Source organism: Apodemus sylvaticus, chromosome 23, assembly GCF_947179515.1.
Source record: "Apodemus sylvaticus chromosome 23, mApoSyl1.1, whole genome shotgun sequence".
Taxonomy (NCBI): domain Eukaryota; kingdom Metazoa; phylum Chordata; class Mammalia; order Rodentia; family Muridae; genus Apodemus; species Apodemus sylvaticus.
In genome coordinates, this window is record NC_067494.1 from 34757576 (window position 1) to 34784772 (window position 27197).

The window sequence follows — 27197 nt, forward strand, 5'->3', positions numbered from 1 at the left end:
CCAGATAACACACATACACAACAGTTATATTTACAATCAGCCTTGATCAGCACTACATCTGGGCAGATATCTATCCTCTGTGCTATTAGAATCTACTTTCCTATCGATAACCCCAAGGTATTATTTGCTATTTCATCTGGGTTGCTCTTAACTCCAACTGGTAAGCTCTCACGTTTTCGTGACTCACCTAACCCGTGGCGGCTCCTTTGTCCTCTTTTCCTTCTTCTTCCTCTCTCATGGTTCGCCTTCAACCCCTCCCCCAGGCCTGGGAACCCTGAACCCCACATATGTCGTTTCTACCCAACTATTAGCAGTTGGTACCTTTATTCACTAATCAGAAATAACTTGGGGGCAAGGTCCCATGGTGTCACGGGTCTACTTGTGGACTCTCTTGTCTCTGGAGTAATCAGGTCTTGAGGAAACAGTCTTAGAATACAAGCAGCATCAGGCCAACCCACTACAGTTCCTGTGAGGCATTGTCATAGTTCACAACAGTAACTAATAGAGAGGGTAAAGGTTTCAGAAGAAGTAAAGGACAGGGGGCTTGGGAAAACAAAAGGCAGATACAAGAGAAAAGGTCTATCTCAGGGAAGAGATGTGTACCAGACAACAGCAAGCACATGGGCGTACAACACGAGAAATACAGATGGCTTGCCTTACTATTTTGATACAGCCTATGTTGTTTCTGCTTTCCAATGGCAGAAATAATGCGTTCCATACAGGAGAAGCTTTCCTCTCACTTTTGAATGCCAGTCTTCTCCTGTGCTACCAGTGCACAGAATGGATGATGCTGCCTCAAGATTATGAGTCTTGGGAAAAGCTCCCTCCTCTGGCCCACCTTGACTGACCTGCTTCTATTGGGTCCTACTTTCTAAAATTTCCCGAGTGTTCTTGAACAGTGCCAGCAGCTGGGGAGGAGAGTATTCAAAAGATGATTCCACGGAGAACACTTTATAAATTCCAATTAGAACATATTAGTCACCTTGGGCTGGGCTTATCAAGACTTAGCTGTATGGTTAGTTGAGGTGAGAAGTGTTGGGACTTACAAGTTACAAGTTGCTGTCTAGAGCACTGGGTAGAGAACAGAATGATGGGCTGAGATGGTACCAAAGGCTTGCTCATGCCAGGACTCAGATGACCTCCCAAAACGACAGGCCCAGAGTAGCCTGGTCTGGCCAGAAGATATTCTGGATTTGTATGGTCTGGATAGGCAGTGGTGTGGTCAGGAAGCCAGTTAAATATGAGTGGGTGTGAGAACACTTTAAATTCCAGAAGGGAGACAGGGTGGCTGGGCCATTTTGATTGCCAGTATGAAGGGTCAGGACTGGGGAAACTTAAGAGAACAGAGACGAGAAGTTCAAAGAAAGAAGGGACCTGACCAGAGGAGCCAGAAGCCTTTGTCACATATGCAGAACACACAATAGAGGAACAGATAATACACTGGGATATCTGCGATGAAGCACAAATGATCAGAAACCACGGGACTGAGAGGCAGACAGGTCCCGGACATCAGTTCAGTGTGGAGGGGATTTTAGGCAACAGCAATGGCGCCGGAGGTATGTTATGTAGACAGACAGTAGAGCAGTAGCTGCCCTCTTCCCTGAGGCCAGACAAGGACTGGCAGGATCGCTTGACCTGCAAAGAGGATTATTGTCCTGCAGGAGTAGTGAGGGGTTTTTATGAACATGGATGCAGAGATAAATGTGGTTTGGTTGGAGAAGAGATTTTCACACGGGAGAAAAGCTGATGCGTTAGTTGATGGATATTAAAGTTTCATTCAACCTTCGTAAAATCCAAAAAGGTATTTGGGTATGCATGGCTTCTGTGAAAGGTTTAAATCCATCTTTGTGTGGCTAGCTTTGAGGACGAGAAACCCAGTGGTCTGCCGGCTAGCTGTGCTGCTTTGCTGGGCTGTTTTGTTTTGTTTTGTTTTGTTTTTCTTCCTTTACAAGTTTCAAATGTGAGCATTGGTCAGGACTATGGCTTCAGAGATTGGAAAAATGAGGTGAACTGAGATTTTTTTTCCTGGACACACATATGTTGAGGGCTGATGCTCAAAAGAACAGGGCGGAGTGTGTGTGTGGCTAGAAAGGTTTGAATGGGGATTGTGAGGATGTGGAAGGCTAGAAGGGTGTGAATGTGGGAGGTGGTGTGTGTGTGTGTGTGTGTGTGTGTGTAGAAATCACAGTGGAGAAGACCTCAGAATGAACTCAGAAGAGAGGGGTGACTGTGGTTATTATGTGTATAATAGGTTGATTATGGGAAACTAGGAAGTCATATAAGATAGCACTGGATTCCTCTGAGCCTCATTTTCCGACAGCGGTGAGCCACCTGCCGTGGGTGCTGGGAACTCCAGTCTGGTCCTCTGGAAGAGCAGTTCGAGCTTCTGACAGATGAGCCATCTTACTGCTCCAACCTCTCGGTCCTTTCTTGGTGGAATTTTGCAATTACTTAGAGGAGTTTTAAAAAATACCTGTGGCTGACTCTCCCTAGTTTCTGATTTTATTGGTATGGGAAGGAGCCTAGGCATGCACATAATTGTAAAACCTTTTGGTCATGACCCTGCTGCAGAGACAGGGTTGGAAACTGCTAGGCTTTCAAATGTTCTAAAGGCAGAACTCAAGGCTTCCCCTTAATGTCATTGGTGTTTGAAGCTCTGTCCACTCAACGCATCCCAAGAGAACATTTGGAATCCACACTCTGACATACAACTGCTCGCCCTTTACAGTCAAAGAGCGTTTTCAGTATTTTTTTTAAATAATTTGAGTGTTGTAGGAATTTCGAGCTAGAAGTTGTTTCATTTTTTTTTAAAATTTAGTTTTCTTTTTAAAAAATAAAAATGTGGTGGAGCTATTAAATAGAAATGGTTTTTAAATGATTGGATTTTGGTTCTTTTATGTAGAACACAAATGACTGATGAAACAGTTTCAATGTTTCTTTTAAGGTCATATTTTTTTTAAAGAAGAGTTTTATAAGCGAGTGTCCTTGAAGTTTATTTTAATGAAACCTTTTAATGCTGTATATGGGAAGCAGACAGTTGAGATTGATTTATTTAATGTTATCAAAGTTTATATGAGTCTTTAGAACAGATAGTTGGAGACCAAGCCTTGAGGTTTTTTCTCTCTCCTCCCATCTTTTCCTTGTGTCTATACTTTCCTTTGTTTCTTCATTTATTTTGTTATACCTTTGCTAACTGCGACACATTCCAAACTTCACACCTGGTAGACCAGAGTGATACAAATATTTTATCAAATGGAGTAGAACACACTCCTGATAAACAGTAACAAATATTTGTCTGGAAAGGAGTTGTGCCCAAGGTAAGTGTTAGCCGAGGCTAGTTTCTCAAACTGTTTTTAGTTTGGGACATTGAGCTTTTATGTGCACCTGGCGTAACTCATTCTCTACCCTGCCTTTCTGTGCAATGGCTGTGTCAATAGTACAGAAGAAGCAGAAACCAAAAAATTGTAAATTTTGGGACCAAGCACGGTGGCACCCACCAATTTTAATCCGAGCACTTGGGAGGCAGAGGCAAGCCCTGTGAGTTTGAGTCTAGCCTGGTCTATAGACTGCATTGTGTACAGTGTATTCCAGGACAATTGGAGCTACATTGTAAGACCAGATCTAAATAAGGATGGTGATAAATAATAATAAATAATAATGATAACAATAACAATACTAGAGATAGAGAACATAAAGAGGGAGCTTTCTCTTCCCTGGGGGATTGGAAGCCTGAGATGTCACCCCACCCTCTTAGAGCTGAAACAGCTATTTTCCCATCTCTTTTATTGGGGCTTTGCTTTTATTCAAAGGAGAATTTTATAAGTTTTCTTTTTTAAATTCACAACACTAGATTATGTTTTTTTTTTTTTTTTTGTGCAAACAGAGAGAACATTAAAGAACGTAAGGCAGTCAGCAGTGTGGTTACTATTATTGTTATTTTTGTATCAGAAGGAGAATCCCTTTTGGAATAAATCATTGTTTTTTTATAAAAATATAGTATTATGATTCAGTGTCATGGGTAATGGTTTCCTCTAGCTGTTTCCCTGTTAACATAGTTTGTTGTTGTTTGATGTTTATTTTTAAGGGTTTAGTGGAGGAATTCCTAAGAAGTATATCTGGTATATGTATGTGTATGTGTATGTATATGTGTATGTGCATATGATTTATATTGTGTATATGATGTATATGCATATGTAGATGATGTATATGATTTATGTGTATATGTATATTTATGTGTAAGTATATATATGTATATATGTGATTTTATATATATAATCACATATATATGATTAATTTAGCAGGATCTCAAGTTACCTGTTTTTTATGTATTTCTTAAGAATTTTATAATGTATATACAATGAAATATAATCATAGGCACCCCAAATTTCCATTTCAGCTTTTCACAGATACCTTCAAACACACCCTCTCTCAGATTTTACATCCTCAAAAAAAATTAAGTAACCCACTATGTCCAGTTAGTGCTGTCCATGTGTGCGTGAGTATCCCACTACCAGTGGCTGCGCCCTTGTTACATGCCTTCAGCCCACTGCATCTTTGTGGAGGTATCCACTGCTAAGGTTTGGATGTTGCCTCTAAAATTCTTGCTGTGGTTTGGCGTTGTGTGATAGGAGAGTGTAACACCATTGGGAGACTGGGCATGGAGGCCTTCTGGGTAGGAGGGTGTGGAGAAAGAAAAGGCAAGATACACACTTGAGCCTTTCACCATCTACCTTGCGAGGTACAGGACTTAGATTTCTATGCCTCTATAATTGTATGGAAGGAAGTTTCTGCTGTTTGCAAACCACTCTGTCCCCACTATCCTTTCGGATCCCCACAACACTGACATAGATGCTATCTTAGCACTCTTTGTCACGTGGAAATCAAGTTACCCTAGGATTATGTCTGTCTTTTAGAAGTCAAATCATTTGAACACAGGAAGTGAATATGTGGATGGACAGTTAAGTTCTGATCACACGAGGCCGGTGCTCACTGAGAATCAATGAGGTTAAGTGCAAATCCAAATCGACATGAAATTCATCTCTTTTTCAAATACCCCGAGCCCATTGCTGAAATCAGCTGCATTTATTATGGTTCTAGGAATGTTTGATTTGAGTTTGTTTAGGAGATTTTACAATACCACAGACTCACCCCACCCTCCTCCAGCAGCTCTGCCTTCGTATGGTACCAGTAGCGGCCAGCCTGTGTGCCATCCTGTGTAACGCACATGCGCTGTGATTCTTCACAGCTGCTTAGAAGCCTTGTACATCTGGAGTAACTGAAACTGAAATGGTACCGTTTCAGTTTAGTAGGCAGTAAGCGTTAACATCTCTGTGCTTCTGTTCACTCTTCACAGAAGACATATTTCTTAGTTAGGGTTTTACTGCTATGAACAGACACCATGACCAAGGCAACTATTATTAGGACATTTAACTGGGGCTGGATTACAGGTTCAGAGGTCCAGTCCATTGTCATCAAGGTGGAAACATAGCAGCATCCAGGCAGGCATGGTGCAGGAGGAGCTGAGAGTTCTACATCTTCATCTAAAGGTCACTAGGTCCCATGTCGATAAGAGGAGGGTATCAAAGCCCATGCCCATAGTGATACACTTCCTCCAACCAGGCCACACCTCCAAATAGTGCTACTCCCTGGGCCAAGCATATTCAAACTGCCACAACATACCTGCGTATTTGAAAACAATTTTTAAGAACAATTTTAGAGTTATAGGGAAAACAGGCAGACATTGAGATTCCATGTGTAGCCTACCACTACTTTCTCTGATAGCATCTGACAGTAGAATGGTATGCCACATTTAATCAACAAATATTGATGTATTGTTAGTAACGGAAGATTGTCATTCCAGTTTTCTTAATTTCAACCTGAGGATTCTTTGCTATTCCAAGATTTCAGCCAGAAAGCCATATTGTAAACATCTTTCTGGGCCGTGACATTTTTTTTCCAGGCTCTTCTTGTTTTGGATGGTCTGGGCGGTTTTGGTGAGCACCAAGGAAGCATTCTATGGACTGTTCCCTTTGCTGGGCTTAACAGAGTGTTTTCTCGGTAGAGTGAGACTACAGGATTCTTTTAGAGGGAGACTACAATGTAGAAACATGTTATCCTCATCACACTACATCAAGTGTACATACCATCAGTGTGCCTTAGGACTGTGACACTGATTGTGACTTCAGGTTGGGCAGTGCCCCTCTTTACCCTGACTCCTTAGAAGTCATTGTGCACAGTCCTTACTGAAAGACAGAAGACTTGTTTCCCTCCCCCATAAGAATAGAGCACCTATTCAGGATTCTGCCTGGGAGATTTTTCTACTTGGCCACATTCACCTATTTATTCAATCATTTATGTCAGGATAGATCCATGAATATCTTATACATTTTATAATACAATACAACACAATATATAATACTATGGTACTTTGTTACTCAAATTGTTCAGGCTTTGGAAACACCACACACACACACACACACGTATCATTTATATAATTTACCCATTGAATAGATTTCTGTTGACTATAACTTAAGAATTAACATGTCTATTTTAATATGTTAAGATCAGAAAAAGAAAAAAAGGAAAGAAAATCCTGAGACACATTTTCTGAGCTGGTTCAAGCAACATGAGACTCAATGTTACAGGCTTGCCTTCCCCATTTGGTCATCTATCCTATGACAATGACAAGTCTCCTTCCATGGCTCTTCTTGGGCCACAGGGTGTTCTCATTTTGACCTTCCTGATCTCCCTCCTTGACTTCTGGTGGCAGCCACTCATTTGAATTCTTTTAGCATATCTTTCCCACCACTCGACTTATTTCATCTGTGAGCTCCTTGTTTTGAAATATCCTTTACATGCCATCAACTCTACATTTTTTGTCTATATCTCTGTAGTGTTTGGATTTTGGCTCATGCTGCTTTAGGAGATGGATGCTTTAGTTCAGTGTTTGTAAGGTAACTGGCAATGTAGCCTGAGAAACTTCCAGAAACTGACTGGATAATGCCCACCCAGGTTCCAGAGGCTGAAAGAGTTGATGTTTGAGTTAAGACATGAAATTCTTGAAAACGGAGAGAATCGGTAGTTATTCCAAGGTATGGCATTTAGACAATTACCAGATAACCTTGGTGCATTTGCTCTAGGGAAATAACTCAAGAATCACTGATTATTTCTATACTTGTTTCATGATACAATAGTATAATTCTCAGAAGGTCTGTGTGGTGGTTTGAACAAGATTGGCCCCCCATAGGCTTAGGCACCAGGGAGAGGCACTGTTTGAAAGGATTAGAAGGAATTGGAGGCGTGGCCTTGTTGGAGGAAGTGTGTCATTGAGAGTGGGGCTTTGAGGTTTCAAAAGCCCACTCTAGGCCCAGAGCCTCTCTCTGCTGATGGGTTAGGATGTATCTCTCAGCTACTGCTTGCAGCCATGCTCCCTGATATGATAACAATACTTTCTTGTGTAAGAATCACTGTGGTCATGCTGTCTCTCCATAGTGATAGAATGGTGACTAGGAGAGCCTGTTAGCCACTCAGGGCCCCAACGGCTCTGGTGGCTGTGGCTTTGTGGGAAAGGAAAATCACCAAAGCAAAGTAGCAATAAGGTGCTGCCGTGTGTGAAGATGAGGCTTGCTGGAGCTGGCGCTGAACACAGTCCAGCCGCTAAAGGGACGAGACCCTAATTCTGGGTTGTCACTCTGGGAAAGGCCATGAATTCGCTAGAGCCTCAGTTTCCCCATTGGCTCAAAGAGGTGGAAACAAATAACTAATTCTAGAAGAGACTTCTCCGGAGGCATGATCTAAGATCTTGCTATAAATGAGGAATTCGTGTCATGTGTGGAGAAGTAGTTTATGCCTCTGTTTGTGCTTTCTTGACCCTCTATAGCTAGGAGCACAACAAACTCGGAAAAGCCTTGCCCTTCATATGAGTTAGGATGGGATCTGTTCAACCATGAGGCCCTCCATTGTCACCTCAGCCCCATTGTCTTCTAGAAACTTGTCACAAGGTGCTCATGATGCTCCCCACTTAACATGAAGGTCACAGTACTCTAGGTCATAGCTGCAGCCTTGTAAGGCTATGGCCCTCTCCCCACCCCCCAGCATGATGTATCCCTTTCTAGTTCCAGGTGAGCTGCAGAGCCGGCACCTTGCATTCCCAAAGAGTGGTTGATCCAGGGGTAGTCTGGGCCTCTCTGAACACATACTTTCTTTATTCCATCCCTCTGCACTTGACTTAGAGAGTATCCAGGAAAAAAAACCATAATTTTCTCCCAATTTAGTGTTTCTTAAGCATTAACAGACCACTTACACACACAAATGTTCTTGAAGAAGACATTTGGCTTTATACAAGGGTAAAATAAAAGAAACTCTGAGATATTGTATTATTTGTTGACTAATTTTTAAAAGTCTATAGTTTTCATATGAAGGATTATTCACACATTGTTTTTCTGGTAGGTATTAATACTTCCATTGGAATAATTGCAGTAGGCCATATGCTGAATTTTTTTGCTTTGTAAACTCAACTCCACTTTAGGCTACACCAGTGGTTCTTAACCTTCCTGATGCTGCTACCCTTTAATAGAGTTCTCCATATTATGGTGATCCCTAGCCATCAAATTATTTTGTTGCTACTTCATAGCTATACTTTTGCTACTGTTAGGAATCATATTGCAAATATCTGAGATGCAGGATGTCTGATATAAGATCCCAGAGGGGTTACGATCCATTGGTCTAAACTATCAGCCGTGAGATCCACTTGTTCAATTTGTTAGAGGGAAAGATCAGAAAATGGCCTAATTCCTTGAGCTACTACTATTAGTGTGATCCTTAGACTGAGGGCGTGGTCTGTGTGAAGTATAAATGTGGAATGTTCCTGTGCCTCTGTTCTTGTTTCATAGTGTCACTTCCTTTCATGAAGTTAACCTAAAGCGACTTCAACAATTTCTGGTCACTTTCAAGCCTTCAAGGCCCTCTAGCCACTAACTAATGCAACCAGGTAATGCAAATATCCAAGTGTGGGTTTCATGTGTTGTCACAACCCAACCCCCTAGCCTTTCCAGTTCTAAGCCCAGACAAACTTGCTTACTGCCTACAGTGTGGTCAGCGGAAGTCAGTCTTCTTCTTGTTGTCTTACCTTACATTTATTCATTTTTGCGCATCTTCCTGCCCATACTTCTGATCCCTACAGGGTTTTCCAGGAGCAGATGCATGGACTGGAGAACACCGGTGTGAGCTGGCACCATATTTTCTGGATCTTTAGTATCTGCTAGAAGCTGTCCTCTTTTCAAGGGTCCATTTGGGGACTTTACAGGTACATTTTCTTGTACCCCAACCCTGGGTCTTGGCACCTGTGGATTCCTCCGTGCATGTACAGCCATGCCGTTGAAGCATAGACTTAAGGAGTTAGCTTTCATAGCCATGAAAGTATTTCTCATTGAGTCTGCTGTCTTCTTGGGGTGGATCCAAATTGCAGCGACCCTGATCTTTGCTAAACAAACAAACAAACAAACAAACAAATAAACAGACACCCAAAACAAAATAAAAAACTCTCAAAGATCTTTTAAAGGGAGGGAATATTTATTATGACTCATGGCTCAGGGGATATAGTCCGTCATGGTAGGGAAGGCGTGGCTTGGTGAGAGGAGTGTGTGGCATGGATTAGGAAATCCATGGCTAGGGCTGAACTGGGGTCACCGTCCTTGGACCTCACTCCTACAGTCCCATGACTGCCAGCTAGTCCCTCTGTCCCAGCTATTCCTCAGCTTTCTCAAACAGCACCGCCAGCTGGGGACCAGATGTTCACAGCCATGAGCCCGTGGGCGACATTTTATATCTAAACCCTAACAACCCTTGGCCGCCATAGGCTCGTGGCCATCCCTTGGTGAAAACGATGTTCAATCCAAGTTCAAGATTCCCTGTAGTCTTAACGGTTCCAAGACTGTTCAAAAGTCCCAAGCCCAGCGAGCCTTCTGAGACTCAAGGCAGTCTGCTAGCTGTGAGCCTGTACAGATGAGGCGTCTGCCCCTCCCCCTGCCGAGGAGCGCCACAGCTACAGCCGCTTGGTATTGGCTCCCTTTAGTTGGACAACGCTTCTGCTTCTCCACACTTTTAAAGTTGTCTTAACATCCACAGTGTGATTTCTGATTCTTGTCCATTCTTCATAATAGATTTTTTTAGGGTGATTCTTTCTACCCATTCTGCCACACACGGACAGCTGATTCATTATTTTACCTCCGAATTTTATCAGGTATTCTCCCCTAAGAGGCATACTTAATCCCCTTTGCACAGGATCTGGAACAGCTCTATCTTTGGCCTCCATAAACTTTGAGAAGTGTCCAATCCTGGTATGAGCCTGTCCCACTTGCCCTCAGAATAGGAGCCAGAATTCCTTTGTCCTTACGGTTTGTCAGTGAGTCAGATACCTGATGTCTGTTTGTGAATTCTTCATCTGGGGGTTGAATTAAGCCCTTTTTTTTTCTGGACTTTGGGGAGATGGGTTTGGTCTACTTTTCTCATCTAAAGTAGAAGACGTTTGTTAGAAGTAAGGTCTTTAAAATTCTTTTCATTTCCCAATTCCTGTTGCTTTCATAACGGCCTCAAAGTACAAGACAGAGTAACGACTCCCCACCCCCACACTGTTCCTTTTTTTTTTTTTTTTTTTAAGAATCTAACAGTGTCCTTAAAATTCCCTTTGAGTATGCCATCAAATGTTGAGGGATTTAAGCACAGCAGTAGGAATAAATGGGCCCATTATTACACTTTGCATATAAATATGTATTTGTTCTAATACATGTGGTTCAGCTTTTGTAATCTATTGACAATCAAATTACTTAACTCAGTTAATTTGAAGAATAAGAAGAAAGCAAGTCTTGCAATTACACAACACTCTGCACTGCACAGATCTGAATGGATTTCCAGGCTAAGGCTCCTCCTTCAAGGAGTTTTGTGATTGCATTTGATAGATTGTTCAGGACCTGGGGAAAGATAGAGAGCTGGATAGCACATTTTCCCAGGAGCATCAAATCTAAGCAAGATATACTATGAAGGATCTTGAAGACTTGGCCACTGAGTAGAGTTGACCTGGTCAGGTCCAGAAACAGGAAGAACCTGAAAGCTATCTTGGATGTAAGATTTTTAGGGGGGACCTTAGATTTGTTCTATCTTTATCAGCTGTGTCGTGAGTCTGATTATTGGGCCACATGGTTATGAAATTCTTTAAGTGATTAAGATGCAAGATCAATGCTGTGGGCTGATCTTAAACTCAAAAATCTCCTAGGAGACTCAGGGAGACCACTGGAAAGCCCACGTTGACTCACAAGGACAGGACAGGGCTGGGAGACACATAACTCTGACATCTGTTGTTCATTGTTTCTCACTATGCCCTGTAGGTCCTCGCAAATCCTTGCCATCCCATATTTCAGGCAGCAACAGGTACTTGACAAATGCTTTGTGACTCCGAGGAATAGGCATAGCATTTAAAAACCCGCTATGTGAAGCTAAACAGCAAATCTGATGACTGTGTTCACTCATTCATTTGCTTCCACCATACTTGCTGACTAATAAATATGTTAGTGCGTATGGTACTGGCTGCAAGGGATCTCAACATCTGTGGTAGAGGAACAGATGCAACATGAAGTATATGTAAATTGAAGAGAAGAGGCCCCTTGTATAGCAGGTTACCAAACTACTTCCCTGTAGACAAATTAAATTTACTTGGTTGGTTTTTAGAGCCATATACTTGCAATATAAAAAAAATTAAAAAATACCAGGGGAGTATGATGATATTCTTGATAATTTCCTCATCATTAAGTCCTGGAAATTTGGGATAGAGTGTATACAACTGTGAAGAACTGTTATTGTGTAAACTCTCAGTCATGTCTTAATACAGACAAAAAATGATAAATGCATAACAGGTGGGTTTTGCCTTAATTAAAAAAAAAACTATTAGGGCTCTTTTGAAAAGATGGAAATCAGTCACAAATATATAATCTCTTCTTTCTACTAAACAAAGGTCATGATCATTTTTTTCTTATTGGCTTCAGTGGGTTTCTAAATCTTTAATTTCTAGCTGTTCATTGATTACATGAATGAAAAGACAAAAATATGCTTAAGAAATATTGGATGAAGTATGGTTTTCCCTCACTGATAATTCTGTACATAAAGGAATTCTCAGCGATATTAGATACTTTTGTCATTCCTGTTCCAAGAGCCTTAGCTGCATTGAAAAGCATCTCCTCTTAAAACTGACAAGTGACTTCAAAACATTTCCTTCCCCTTTGTGTCAGCCACAATCTTTTTCTCAACATGTCAGCGATGATTTTGTCCACAATCTATCACTTAGTTGCAGAGGTTTAAAAAATTTTGTGATGGGCATTTGCTCATGTTGCAACATATCCCTGCGGGGATGATGGAAGGTGATTTTCAGTGGCTCTGAAATATGAAACAGTGACACTGTTGAATAGTAAGAGGTGACACTACAACAATTCATTTCCATAGCCGCGCAGGAGTAATGAGTGAGTTTCTGCTTTTCAACTCCATATACTTGGCTTCAGATGCTATTATGCTTGGTGATCGTCTATTCCCCAGAGAATGAGTCCTTGGTTACACTGTCTCAGGATATCATGTTAAGCAAACAGTCCTTCTGGAAGTGTCATAAGCAAGTCTTGAACAATAGGTCCTTATTGCATCTAAGACTTAAAAAATATTGTAATTAATTCTCAGAGAATTTCATACAGTGTATTTTGATCATGTTTCCCCCCATGCACCCATACATCTTCTCCCTCCACTCTCACCTCCTCACCCACCCAACTTTGAGTTTCCTTCCTCTCCTTCTTCATCACTACTCTTGGGAGTGAGGCTGACCTGCCAAGGGTCACAAAGTTAAACAAAGGTGACTCTTCTCCAAGCACTTACCAACTACCAATAGCGGTAGGATTTTATACCCACCTCCTCCGTAAGCCACATCTAGGAGTTTGGCTAGACATGCCCAGGACTTGTGCCTGCTGTCACAATGGCTATGACTTTGTTTGTGCCTTATTGTGTCTGCAAAACACTGTTTCCTTGACATTATCCATTTAGGGCTGAGGACTCTGCAATCTTATTCCCTCAACATTGACTAGTTGAAATGTTCTGTGTTATGCAACTTTTAATTGTTTTCTAATTCTATTTTTAATGTTGGCTCTTAGACACTTTAACCTCCCTTTTAGCCCACCATCCACCATACATAGTGGGAAAGAAAAGATGGGTGGGAAGTGGACTTGTTTAGAATGGCTCTTTGGAGAAACTCCTTTATGTGCTGCCTGGAAATGAGCAGTTCAGTTCACAGGTTAGCTGTGACAGCTCGATCCACTTGCAAACAATTCATGGATACATCAACAGTCCAGTTCGGTAGAGTTGGGATAGTAGATACAAACCAGCAATGGTGGCACTACCCAGCAGAGACAGCCAGGCAAGAGGGACCTGTAGGACACCAGAAGTTCTCGGCTGCGCCTCTCTCAGGAAAGCAAAGATCAGTGAAGACTTGAGACCCACCAGCATTGCACAGCTGGCTGTACTAGCAAGCCAAGCACTGCCTCTGTTGCTCCATCAAATATTATGTACACCCTCTAAACATCACGTGTCCTCCACCTGCCTTGCCTCAGGACTTTGTCTTGCCTCAGCATGTGCATCCAATCAGCCCAAGTCTGCAGAGTCCTGACAGAGTCCTTAACTATGCAATGTAAGGCGAACCGATACATGCATGTTGTTAGCAAAGAATCCTTCATCACATGTCCTTTCACATGATTGCATTAGCAGAGCATTCTCTCTCCTGGGTCTGCTTCAGAGAGACATTCCTTCATGAGTCAGCCTTAGTCTTTCCCCTGAGTCCACTTCAGGAAAACACTCCTTCACATGTTCGCCCCAGCAAAACACTATCCAACACAACTGACTCTCCAAAGAACCCTTAAGTTTCCACTTCAGTGTTCAGTGTTCAGATCATCATCTACTGCAAGAGGGGGCTTCTCTATGAAGGCTGAGAGATCCACACTCATCTTTTGGATACAGCAAGAAGCCATTAGGACACTTTTAACAGTGTGTCACAGAACAATAGTACCTGGTCCTCCTCTAGGGCCTATGACCTACCTAGCCACAACTTCTTGGCCCTTTTAACAAAAGCAGAAATGGGTTCTATCTATTCTAGAAAATCAACTCTAGCAAACAGGTTTTGTGGTTGTCTTAGTTTGGGTTTCTATTGCTACGAAGAGACCACATGCAACCACATGACCACAGCAACTCTTATAAAGGCAAACATTTCATTGTGACTGGCTTACAGTTTCAGAAGTTTGGTCCATTGTCATGGTGGGAAGCATGGCAGCATCCAGGCAGACATGATGCTGGAGAAGTTGCTGAGAGTTCTATATCTGGGTTGGGAGGCAGCAGGAAGACACAGTGAGCCAATAGGCCTACCTTGAGCATAGGAGGCCTCGAATCCCACCTCCACAGTGACATACTTCCTCCAACAAGGCCACACGTCCTAATAGTGTCACTCCCCGTGGGTCTATGGGGACCATTTATAGTCAGCTCACCAGAGTGGTCAAATGTATCTGAAAGAAACCAAAAAAGAGATCTCCAAACAGGATAGTCTCATTCACACTGCAGTAGTTATCAGGGAAAAGCAATAGCCCTCACCATTACCTTGCTCACAAAGAAATTACTCCAATCTACTTGCCTTCACAACTTCCTTTCTCTCAACTTCCAGATTGGAATGAAAGCAAAACCTGCAGCGAGGTTCATAAGGCATCTAGGTAGAAGACTTGAGAAGGCTTTGGAGTAAGCTCCCCTTCAACAAAATTAAAAAAAAAAAAAAGAATAATGAAACCTTGAGTATTGTTGACGACCCAGAAAGGATCTGCTGACACCAGTGTGGTGATGGCCAAAGGGGCGAATTTAGGACTGAGTGAAGGTGAATTGCTGCTGGTTGGGAAACCCTCTGCTGGAACGAATTCACATTTATATACAAGAAACGGCCTGCACAGGCTCACCGAGCAAGAATTGTATTTAATTTAGTCAATCTTGTATCCATTCTGAAAAAGCTGAATTATTGTTTCAGGAATCGAAGATCCCCTATGAAGGAGAACCGAGTGCAGGTGGGACCTTTCAACTTAAACCCTGGGGCATTTTATATAAGTGCTTAAGGAGAACTTGATTCCTTCAAATGCTTCTGTATATATAGCCTGCAGCCAAAGAATGCATTTTCAGTGTTAGGCGTGTGCTCACTTTCCATTGGTTGAATCATCAAGCTCTCTAAGCTAATGGTGAGTTGTCTTTTAGCATGGTCACAGGTGGTGTTCAGCTACCCCTATGAAGGTAGATAGTTCACATCCTTACTGAAATGTCTTGGACAATCGTAGAATGGTTTAACGTGACTGCTGCCTCCTCCTCTTTTTTGAATACCTCTATTTGTTCTTTATGTATCAAAATACATTTTGTTTAGATCTACCTTTAGATCTAACTTCTTCTGAGCACACTCTAACATATCACTCCCTTAAAACTCGTTGGTATTTGTGTGTGTGTGTATGATGTGTGTGTGTGTGTGTGGTATGTGTGTGTGTATGGTATGTGTGTGTGGTGTGTGTGTATGGTGTGTGTGTATGATGTGTGTGTGTATGGTGTGTGTATGGTGTGTGTGTATGGTGTGTATATGGTATGTGTGTGTGTGGTGTGTGTGTATGATGTGTGTGTGTATGGTGTGTGTATGGTATGTATGTGTATGGTGTGTGTGTGTGTGGTATGTGTGTGTGTTCAGTGTGTGTGCATATGTGTGTGTGTATGTGTGTGAGTGTGTATGGTGTGTGTGTGTCCTATTTCTTCTACTTTGTCTTTGAGACATGCTATTCTCTCTTTCCCTTCTTCTAAACTGTCAGTGAGAATCTCCCCTTGAGTCTTTTGTTCTATATTCTGAAATTCTTTTATTTGTACGTATTTTTCTTTGCCATTTCTTCAGGGGATCTATCTCTTTATTAAATTAATCTTTCATATTTTTTAAATGTTTTTGTTTTTCCCATTCAACTGTTTGTGTTATTTTTGGGGGAGGGGGTTCTTCATCTAGGCATTTATTCTTATTTTCTTCAAGCTCCTTAATCATATTTATAACTATGATTTCAATGTAAGTTGTTTTCCTCTGGGACTGTTACAATGGAGGCACCCATTGAGTCCAGCCGGTGATGCCTGCTGGAATGCGGACTGACCCTCTTGACTTGGCTTTGCAAAGGCAACCAGAGCTATAGTGAGCTCCTTCGTGCAAACGGCCCTGTTGTGTCCAGAATACAGCACTTCCTGGCTTTCCTCCCCAGATCCCGAGTCTTAACAGTCTTTCTGGATATCTTGCTGGGAGGGAGGAGTAGACACAGCTCACTCTCATTGTGATACTTTATGTCTTGAGAGAGAAAAGCAAGGACTGTGCTTTTCACAGAAATGCTTCCTCCAAGACCTGTGCTTTCCTTTCTCCACTCTTTCAGTCCTAATACGCTAGAGCGGCCTTCATCTCCTCTCTGGAAGAGTCAAAGTCCTGCATGAAAGGTAGCCTGGAAATCAGCTCAGTTAGAAAAGCACTCATATATTGCTGACTGAACGGAGGGCCCGGGACATCTGAAGCACTCCTGGGATGAGGCTGCAAGGCTGGAAAGTCGGGCAGCTCGGATGTTGCTTCTAAACTGGAAGGGAGGGAGAGAAGGCTGTGTTTAAGAAGCGGTGTTATTGCCTGGACCTGTGGGAGGGTGAGGGTCAAGGAGGCCTGTTGAGCATTCAGTATCACACAGGGCACCCCAGCTTATCAGACACTTTCTTTGGCTGCATGATCTGTCTAGAATCAAAGCCTGATGGGATATCCCATGATGACTAGAGTGAACATGGTCTGCCTGCAAAGACCTCAGGGAACAGACAGGCTTGACCACACAATTAAAGAAAATGGCCTATGGGAGGATCAGGAAACCTAGAAGGACAGAATGTAGAAAGAACTGCGGTGGTGTGGGGATTATACAGTTGGCACAACACAGCTATTTACTAGCATTTGTATAAAAGTTTCTGGAGATAACTATCTTCCTCTCTGGATTTATGGCCAAAAAACTACTGGCAAGTGTCAGTAGAGTAGTATCTGATGTTTACTGGGAGTCAGTTTGTTATGGAGTTCTCCTGAACTGTAATGTGTTTGTTTACTTACAAAACAGCTTTTCACTTCCTTTAATGGGCTAATGAGTTTCAGGAAGGCCAGCACTCTGTGATCCTAAAGCAGCTGCCTTCATCACTGTGATAGCAACTTTGATGGGTGCCTGAGCATCTGTCAAATTTGATTTCCCTGGAAATGGAACTATATCACATCAAACCAAGCAATTAGTTTTGTTTCTGGTATTTTCTGTTTGTTTGTTTTTAATTTGGTTAGAGGTGTCACATTTGCAAATCTGTACAATTCGGCAACTGCAGGAAGGATTTAAATGTGTTCGGTAGCAAGAAAGTTCAATTCAAGTTAGATGGAGGTTAAAAATAAGAGACCTCAGTGAGCTGTCATCTGGGGGGGGGGGCAATGGGTGGATTACTCAGGTCTTCATATTCTACTAAGGGAAGCTATGTCCTGGGGCACAAGTGGCTCTGATGTTTGTGGAAAACATGGTCTTCTCAAACACAATCCTCATCTCTTCACTGGTGATTTGGGAAAACAGTCATCCGGTGTTTTCCAAAAAAATGGGGACTTTTAAGGCTCTAAGAATAGAACACAGAACTACCAAGTTGATGCCTTGATTCAATTTGTGATGAGCATGGGGCCTACCAAAAGGAGGGTGTGGTATTCACAGACCTGAGGATGGTGTGGGAAGAAAGACACACCCTGAGCTCCATGCTTCAGGTGACATTTAATTATGCCCCATGCTTTGCCCGTGCCTTTCTGAGCCTCAGTTCGTCAAAAGCAAGTCCAGAAGTCTGGACATGATGAGCAGAGGTGACATCAGTTGCAATGATCCTTGCTTGATAAGCATGAGTTGTTCTAGAAAATTCCAATCTGTTTTCGAAGTGTCCTCCAAACTCTGGGCCTGAGTTTTAACTGCCACGGTCACCCCCGAGTTAAGCCATGAAGGACTCCAGTTAGCAAGGCAAATAGGTTTGACTCAGATTTCTATTCTTATTATCCAGATGAGATTTGTTGGGGGCTAACTATATACCAGGGGACTATGCACTGAGATTTGAAAGACACACCAGCCTGTTCTGCATTCATCGGCTGTGGTAGAGCAGAGAATAGTGAACAGGAAATCCAGTACGGTCACAAGGACTGGGGCAGAAATGGTGATGGGTTTGAGTACCATCTCCAGAACTAATGTTGGAATTTATGAGCCATCATGACTATTCTTGTGGAAGCGAGTTCCAGAAAAAAAGCAGGTTTAGCTTGATATTTTGTCTTGCACACAAACTTTTTCATCATGGTCCTACCCAGATGAAGCCTGCCCATCACAGAGTTCCAGCCTCCAGAATCACAACTGAATTAATTCTTATTTTATTACATGGTATGTGGTGTTCTCCAAAAGCAGCAGGCACAGACAAAGATCGGGGAGATATGGGCAGTTGTAAACACATCCAAGAGGAAATTAAGGCAGGCTTCCTGGTGGCTGTACTGTCTCAAGGAAGACTACACAGGAGACAGATGTAAAGGAAGGTGGAAAGATTCCATTTAAAACCACCTGCCTATGGGAACACTCATATTTAGAGAAAGCCTGGAGTAAGTATTTACACAATATGGATGTTGTCTGCCTGGAAGAATACAAGGCTCATGGGAGACAGGAGATGGGGGGGGGAGTGGCTTCTGAGAATCACAGAATGCAGTTCAAGTTCCTTTGCTGGTAGACAGACTGTTCTTTCTCCAGTACAGGGGATGGGGAATTCAAGCAAAGGGATAGAGGTTGTGATCTCAAAGGGATGACAGTGGCCTAGAGATCATAGTGAGTGTGAGAACAGGAGGAGGACTCAAAAGAGATTGAGCGACTAGAAGTAAAAGCTTGTGATGGATCCAGTCCACCACTGAGGAAGAGAGCCAGGGCACAGAGGGCCGAGTTCTTTGGACTTGTGCAGTGATGTATATGAAGTACCACTTGCTACGACAGGAAATGGAGAGGAAGAATAGGTTTGGGGGAAGAAATAAATTAATTATGAAGAAGTTGAGTGTTAAATGGTGAGTATACAGCAGGTGCTCAAAAATGTTCATAGAGTGAATGACACCTGAGTAAAAACGTTCCATCTGGGAAGAGGTCTTTCTCCAAGATGGAGATCTTGGGTGACTTTCTTCTCTGACATCTTCAAGGCATAGATGAAATGTAACTTGTGGGAGTATCTGTGGTGATTCAAGGGAAGGATGCAAGGGGAGAGGATGGTTCGGGCACTGAATTCCAGCAATACCAACCTCTTAGAATGAGAAATGGTCTCAGGAGGGCCTCAGCACAAAGGGACAGTAAGATAGGGAAACATAAGAGAGGCCTAGGGAGATGGCCCAGTCAGAAAAGGGCTTTTCATATAAGCTTGGGGTTTGATCCGTAATACCCACATAAAGGTGACATCAGTGCTGTATGTTTGAGAAGGCAGAGTCTTGGGTATCCGTGGGGCTTGATGGACAGCCAGCCTGCTCTCATTGGAAGTTCTAGGTTTGGTAAGAGACTCTGTCTCAAAAAATAGGGCAGAGAGTGATGGAGTCTGCCTCTGGCCTCTGCTTCCGTGAGCCTCAGTCACAGCAGAGGATACACATCAAATAGCATCCACGTATACAATATAAACAAAAAAGCAGAATAAGAATACTCCTGGAAGAAAGTGATTGACAAAAACCCCTCAGCTTTTGTTAGCTTGGAGGGCAGGAACTTGCCTAGTTTGTTTCAGGCTACTCACACTGAATCATGTCTCCACCTAAACTCATAGTTTGAATTCATATCCTCCCCTTGGGAACACCTCTATATAAGAAGCTTAGGAGGCTGTCAAGGTTGAGGGAGTGACACCATATGTCTTATTAAGCCTTATCAAGAGTGAATGCCAATTCTTCCTCTTCCCTCTCCTCCTGCCCTCATCCATGAAGAGTCGGAGGCACTGAGATACTAGCTCCCTGCGGGTTAGGAAGGGGAACCTGCTCTCAGATGGCAGCTTAACTAAGCAAGAGAAAGGAAATGCATGCTGTTCTGAGTTCCCTCCCTGTGACATTTGGTGATGGCAATCTGAGCTGACTAAGACAGTACCTGACCCTTCCGAGTTGCTCTTGGTAAATATAGTAATCAATATTGTTTCAGGGAAGTGAATGAACGAGTCACTCATTGGCATGATTACAGAGGCACTACTCCCTCAGAGATGCGTGATTGCTACTCGGGGGCGGGAGAGAGGAGGGGCATCTGCTAGCCAGCCTGAGGGTCCTGGATCCTTAGAGAGAGTGGGCGTCAGCCATGGCTGTGACTACCATGCTAGGAAAGGCTTAGGCAAAGGCTCAAAACTCCAGCACTCTGCTATCTGTTGGCTTTTCCTTTTAGCATTTGGAGGGTTTGACTTTGACATTGGAGACAATTCTTCGTAGATTGTGTGTGTGTGTGTGTGTGTTTGTGTGTGTGTCTGTCCATCCATGTCTGTGTAAACTCTCCTAACAGTGGATTTAAATTTAACAGTGGATCCTGAATTTCAATGTATTTAGTCATTGGTTATTGCTCTCCACAAAGGAATAGCACCCTTAAGCTGACAATGTGATTCTTCAGATAAACAATAGATGAAGGCAGGAAAGGGACACTGTGTGACAATAATTGGGATAATTACAACTCCTGTGTTACTCATGGAACTTGCCACGAAAGCCCTTTCTGAATTATCTTCTACCCCATGCGAGGCAGGTAAACAGTACGAGAAGTTTGCAAGGTATTTGAAAAAAATTTTTTTCCAAGAAAAGATAAAATGAAAGTGGCTAAATTCTATTAAGCTGAGCATTATCTCCGAATCACTCATTGATCTGTTATAAAGAGTAGCTGTTATGCCTGGCAAGCGAGAAGAGAATTAGAATTATCTTTGCGCCATCATCAGGGAGACAGAGAGTAGATCTGAGGTCACAGGGTTAGTTAAAGGATTTTGGATGAGTTATCGGTTTACAAATATTCTTTCTTTGATTTGACAATGGGGGTGAAACGGCAAGGCTTCCCATTGGCTTCTGGTTACTGTGTACCCCTGCGGTCTTCCAAGCGTAACATTTCAACATGCTAAGCTTGTATTGATTACTATATCTACCAAGTGCAGTTCTGAAAGGTCAGGTACTATCTTAGCTCAGGACGGCATCACCAAATTAAAGTGAAAAGCCTACTGTTCTTAAAACGTCTACAAATGGAAGAATGTTAGTAAAATTCAGGGACTTCCAGGGCTCCCCCTCCCCAGGCAGTAGGCTCTGAATAAGGCAATTACAGCTCTGTACCCTGATGCCAGGGGAAGCGGATGCTGGGAGCCCAGTGCCTGGATGGGCTTTCTGATGGGTTGTATGTGCTCCAGTGTTTAAGTGAGCACCCGGGTCAGGTAGAAAAAGCTCTATGGTAACACATCAGCCTGTAAAGGTGGGGGATTGATTAGAGGATATAAGGGACTTTCTGGGGTGATTTAAATAGTCAAATGCTCTATACTTAGTTTGACATGGTTGTTAACAGTGAAATCGATCCATGTTTGTCAGGTTGTATGCTTAATATATGTGCATTACATTGTCCGTTAATACTGTAAGGTAACGATCCATGTTTGTCAGGTTATATACTTAATTTATGTGCATTACATTGTCCGTTAATACTGTAAGGTAAAAGTCTAGGAGACTACCAAAGGGAAAAAAAAATCAGTGCTCAAACTATCTTTAAAATGAAAAGCCCTTTAGAGGGAAAACTTTTCATGTTTCTCCTGTGGAAGAAAATAGTATTAAATCAGGACTCAGGGACAGGTTCTCCACTGTCCTATTCACTGATTGTTGAGATGTCAGCACTCTGCCAGCTCCTCTTGAGTCATCCTAGGCCATCAGAGTGAGTTCCAGCAGTCTGGGCTACATAGTGAGTTCCAGCATAGTTTGGGCTTCAGGTTAATACTTTGTCTTAAAAAGGAAGAAGAAAAGGAGAAAAGAAGAAAAGAAGGAAAGAAGAAAAGAAAGAACAAAATGGAAAGAGCGAACACATACACATACATACACATATAAACATACATATGTACATACACAATACACATATATGAACTCACATACATACTCACACAGACATATGGATACACACATATGCACACATATACATACACATAATATGAACACACATACATACACATACATAGACATATGTGGACACACAGATATGCACACATATACATATATATATGCACATACAGACAAACATACACACATGTGCACACATACACATATACACATACACACATACATACACACATACACATATGAACATACATACATGCACACACATACATATACATACATATGCACATACACACATAAACAACATAATACACATATGCACTCACATATACACATACACAAACATACACACATGCATGCACACATACACCCCATTTATAATTACAGTAATATTCAAACTGTACAGAGCTAAATTTTTCCCATCTCAGCACAGGCAGCATGTTAGCAGCATAAGCTATCATGCACCGACAGCCCCTTTTTCTTTCATGTTTCTGTAGAGAGATAATGTTTTTGTAAATGTAAAAAGCCTTCAGTGGGGCTGGCGAGGAGGCTCTGCCTGGCCCCAGTACTGACTGTCTGGTTAAGAACTAAGATGGAAACCTTTCTGGGTGAACCAAGCAGCACTGCTGGCTTCTGCCTCGAGATGAGATGGATTTGAAGTTTGGTTTTATGGCTTCCGTTGCTGTGAAGATAGGAAGATAACATCCTTGCAAATCACAGTTTGCAAAGTGCCGGGACGGTCATGGTCATGCGAAAAGTTAGTTTTCAGAAAGAGTCGTTCAGACACATCGGGGTCCTGGTTTGTCCTTTGAAGTATCTAGATGGGAAATTAGTCCATATTTGGTGAGCTAACAATGAACAGACAACATGTCTCACACCCTTAGAGTCAGGCCTTTGGGTTGCTCCTTGGTGGGATAAGGCAACACAAATAACTTGAGTTCAGGGAGGAAGAGGGAAAATGGCTGAGAACTACAACCGGGACTCAGAAGACAGAGGCTGTGGAGAATGACTGTGAGGATGTGCTGTTGCTTGGTCCGAACCTCAAGAAAGCATGTTTTCTGCCAAGCCGGAAAAGTGAATATTCTAAGCAGAAAAGAAAAAAAAAATCAAGAAAAGCAAAGCTTTGGGGTTTTTGGAACAATAAATTTTTATTCATCCGGCTGTGTTGGGGATGATAGACTAGAAAAGACAGGTCTGGGAGAGAGTAAGGGACTCTCCTCTCAGAGAAACTGGGATTTGGGATAGGGGTGCAGCTGAGCCTGCACTTAGACAAGTGAGGCAGGAGGCAGCTGCAAAGGGATGGAGAATGCACGGGTAAGGGGAAGCGTGCAAACTACGGGTTTGGGAATTGCTTCGCAGATAGCTGTGCAAACTACGGGTTTGGGAATTGCTTCGCAGATAGCTGTAGAAGGCGAAAGGAGTGTCAGACAAGAGACAGCAATGGATGCTGTCTGAAAAGAAGTGTTGGGGTCAGGAGAGAATGAAGATGGGTGCTTGAGTTGGAGGCTGCACTGGGCAGGAAAACAGAGACGCCCACGTTCTCCCCTTCACCTGGGCAAGCAGTACAGTGTGTGCTCAACCTAGGACTCGGAGAGAAGAGGAGAGAGATGGGACTCCAAGAAAAAACAGGTGGCTAGAGTGATGGGGCTGGAGGGTGGGGGGAACCAACATGGCGGGCCATGCTTCTCGCCACAGCCCCTGTCCCTGGGAGGCAGAGTTTACTAAGAGTCTGAAAGCTATTCCTGGAAATGTCTTTCTCGAGCTAGCTTAGGCTATCTGGGATTGTAAACGTCCACAGCCAAAGTCCCTGAGATGATAGTCTGCCTTCTTATACCCTTCCCATGCAGGTCTCCAGGTGCCTTTCTCTCTCTCTCTTTTTACACCAACTTTCCTTGACTCACTTCTCTTCTACCGTCTTCTTTTGTTGCACAGTTTAGTTGGACTAGCTTGATGAATGTGACGTCATTGTTGACCTATCGGAGGTGCGGCTGTCATCAGGAATCAACACTATCACCAGAAAGGGTTAATGATCTCTCTTTTTCCCAATATTTATTTATTTGTTTGTTCATCTGTGCAGTGCTAGATCTCAAACCCATGACTCTCCATCTGCTAGGCAGATGTTTTATTACTCATACCACAACTCTCAATATTTATTTATATTAGATATTCATGGTCATTGCCGATTGTTGAGGGAACTTGTCTAAGTCCTGATATCATGACTTTGAGTCTTTCCTAGCACAAAAACGTATAGTTGCAGCATGATATCATTAGTATTTTCTTTGTTTGCACTGGCTCAAGTGCCACTCATAAATCTCCTGGTAAGTGCCTAGGGTCCTATGGCTGGAGACTGGCCACTGTGGGGTTGTGATTAGAACCACTGAATGCCTAAGGTATTAAGCCTTTGGCAACAAAGTCTTCTTTAGGCCTCCTGCATCCTGGGACCCAGGGCGACAGGACGAAGGCACAGTCAGGGTACCTCAGTACTCTGTGTTGTACTGTGGTGGACAGAAGCACTGAGAACTAGGCATATTCACGGGCGTCACCGGAAGTACAAGACCTCTGTCTACAACCAATGCCGGTTCAGCTGGGAACATGTGATCGCTTTAAAGCAAAGCTATTTTATGGTCCTAAGTTTAAGATTAAAATAATGCCTTCTTTGGGATGTGTTTACAGACAGTAGTCAGTGGGCTATTGGTAGAGAGGCTGGTGGGTTTGACTAATAAAGTGAGGGAGTCTTGCATTTCAGTTGGAAACATATCCAAAGTATTTATTGCGAGGTCTGACTTCTGTATGTCACAGGTAGCATGGTAACCAAGGATCCCATTCAGAGGGGAAGTGGGGCTAGGGCGCTGGACCCATATGTATCTCAGAGGGCTTTTCTTGTTAAATTACATTCTTTAGGAAGAAGCCCCGTGGCATAGTTTGTAAACTTGATCTCCGCACACTTTGCCTGGCATTCTAGTTTATCTGTGAGCCCGTGGTTTACAGCCATATCGGTTTCCCTCTCCTTAGCAGAAAGCATGGGACAATTTCTGGCTCCACAGGTAGGGAGCAAAGGGAGCTGGAGTTTCTTCTAGGAATGCTGATTCTAGCTGGGCTGCTGCTGTCCTTCGGCAGACAGCAAGTCTCCCGGACTCCCGCCGCTGCCATTCATCCAGCCTGCAGAAGCCCAGCTGCGGTGTCTGCCGGGAGGGGCTGCCAAGGGCCCTGCCTACTGGCTGCTTCCCGAGAGTCCCTGCCACTCCACACACAAACACATCCACACACGCTCTGCCTTGATCACACACCGCGTCACTCGATCATTCGAGCACATTCCTTCCTTCCTTCTTACTGTCTCAGCCTTTGACTTCTACAGACCCATGGAACATTTCTGGAAAGACGCTCGCTCTTGAACCAGCAGGGTAGGATCGGTTTTTGATTTCTCTCTCTCTCTCTCTCTCTCTCTCTCTCTCTCTCTCTCTCTCTCTCTCTCTAGCTTGAGCGGTTTGAGAAAGCAAGTTACCTTTCTGCCTACTGTCTGTATCATAGCTGGAGAAGGAGGCTCTGCTGTTTTTCTATGGGGGGGGGTGGAGATCTGCACTGCTTTTTATTTTACTGCTTTCTGGACTTGTAGGATTCTCTGTGCCATTTATATATAATTTGGCAGGCTCAGATTTTTAAAGAGTCTCATCTGAAGTGCTTGTTTTGCCTGTCTTTTTTTAAAAAAGGCATTTGAAAAATTGAAAGTGTGATTTACGGCAACTAAATCATCTGCGAAAAGATTGCTCTGGAAAGTAATGGTCGCTGTCCATAAACAGAAATATCTGTTATTCACCTAATGTATTTTTAACCCTTCCTTTGCTGTCAGGGATACTTATGGGTGCTAAACTCAACTTTGTCTTTAGATTTAAGCCAGCTTAGCTGTGGTTTATCTAAAATTATCTGTTTTTCTAAGAATTAGATAAACAGCGTGCTTAGTAGAAAGTCTTTTTAAAGTGTTACTATTAGTAACAGCAACCTTGTCAGGGGCATTTGTCAGACACTCTTCTTGGGTATATGGGCTAGCAATTAAAGTCATATGTTAATGATTATTTTAGGGGATATCAGGTCGGGGCATAAGCAGTTTATCAAGAAAGTATAAACTACCTAAGCTTGCATCTTTTTTTTTAAATTTGCAATAACAGGTGCATATTCGCGCAATCAGAATTTAATTCAATACTGAATTAAAAACTTCTTTAACCCCTTTGTCATGCAAACATTAGATTCTTCGCACCCTGCACCAAGTTAACCCCAGAGGGTCCATTTGTAGAATTCAAGAGCTGACAGGTAGGAGAACCTTTCAAAAGTTTCTGGTTAAACAGACACAGTTACCTGATTGCCAGAGACTTAGTTAACGACCTCCAGGTGATATTTTATGGGAAAACGTCTTATTCCATGCTTGGTTTTCCTTAAGTTTTGGTTGCATAACCTGTGGAAGGCAGGGACACCCAAGTGTGCCTAACTGGAGGTTTTTCTGAATCATATCCACATGAGAATTTCTAAAGGAAGCAAATTTGGCACCGGGGTCCAACAAAAACAGAAAAGCCAGCCTCGGGGAATCTGCCATGGTTGCGCTGGAAGGACCCCTTAGGGAGCGGGTTTTTTTTTTTTTTTTTTCTTTTCTTTTTTGTCCAGACAAGGAAGCTGAAGGCTGGCGGTTTTCTCTTGACTCCAAGTGCAGCTCTTCCTATACATGGTCCATCTCCACTTGTCTGGCCCTAGATGCCTCCTATCTGTGTCCGCTGATGCTAAATATAGCTGTCGGTGGCTGGCTGCATATGCTAGCAGGCAGCCCATCCTATCTGCCTTATCCCAGCTACAGATAGAGTTACCGGTCCCCCCAGGGTCATTCTATGCACACACTCCGTACTTCCAGCCAACAAGACGGAATCAAACAGAAAAGGAGACAAAACAGAGACAGATTGGAGCTTGGCACAGGCACACAGGAAAAAAGAAAGGAAGAAAGAAAGAAAAGAAAAGAAAAGAAAGG

General features: G+C 42.8%; 1 protein-coding gene across 1 annotated transcript in view; it reads left to right on the forward strand.

Annotated features, from left to right (window-relative positions):
• The window catches only part of Esr1 (estrogen receptor 1), a 347754-nt gene that overhangs the window by 77068 nt on the left and 243489 nt on the right, over positions 1 to 27197 (forward strand). The gene's annotated exons all lie outside the window — the stretch shown is intronic.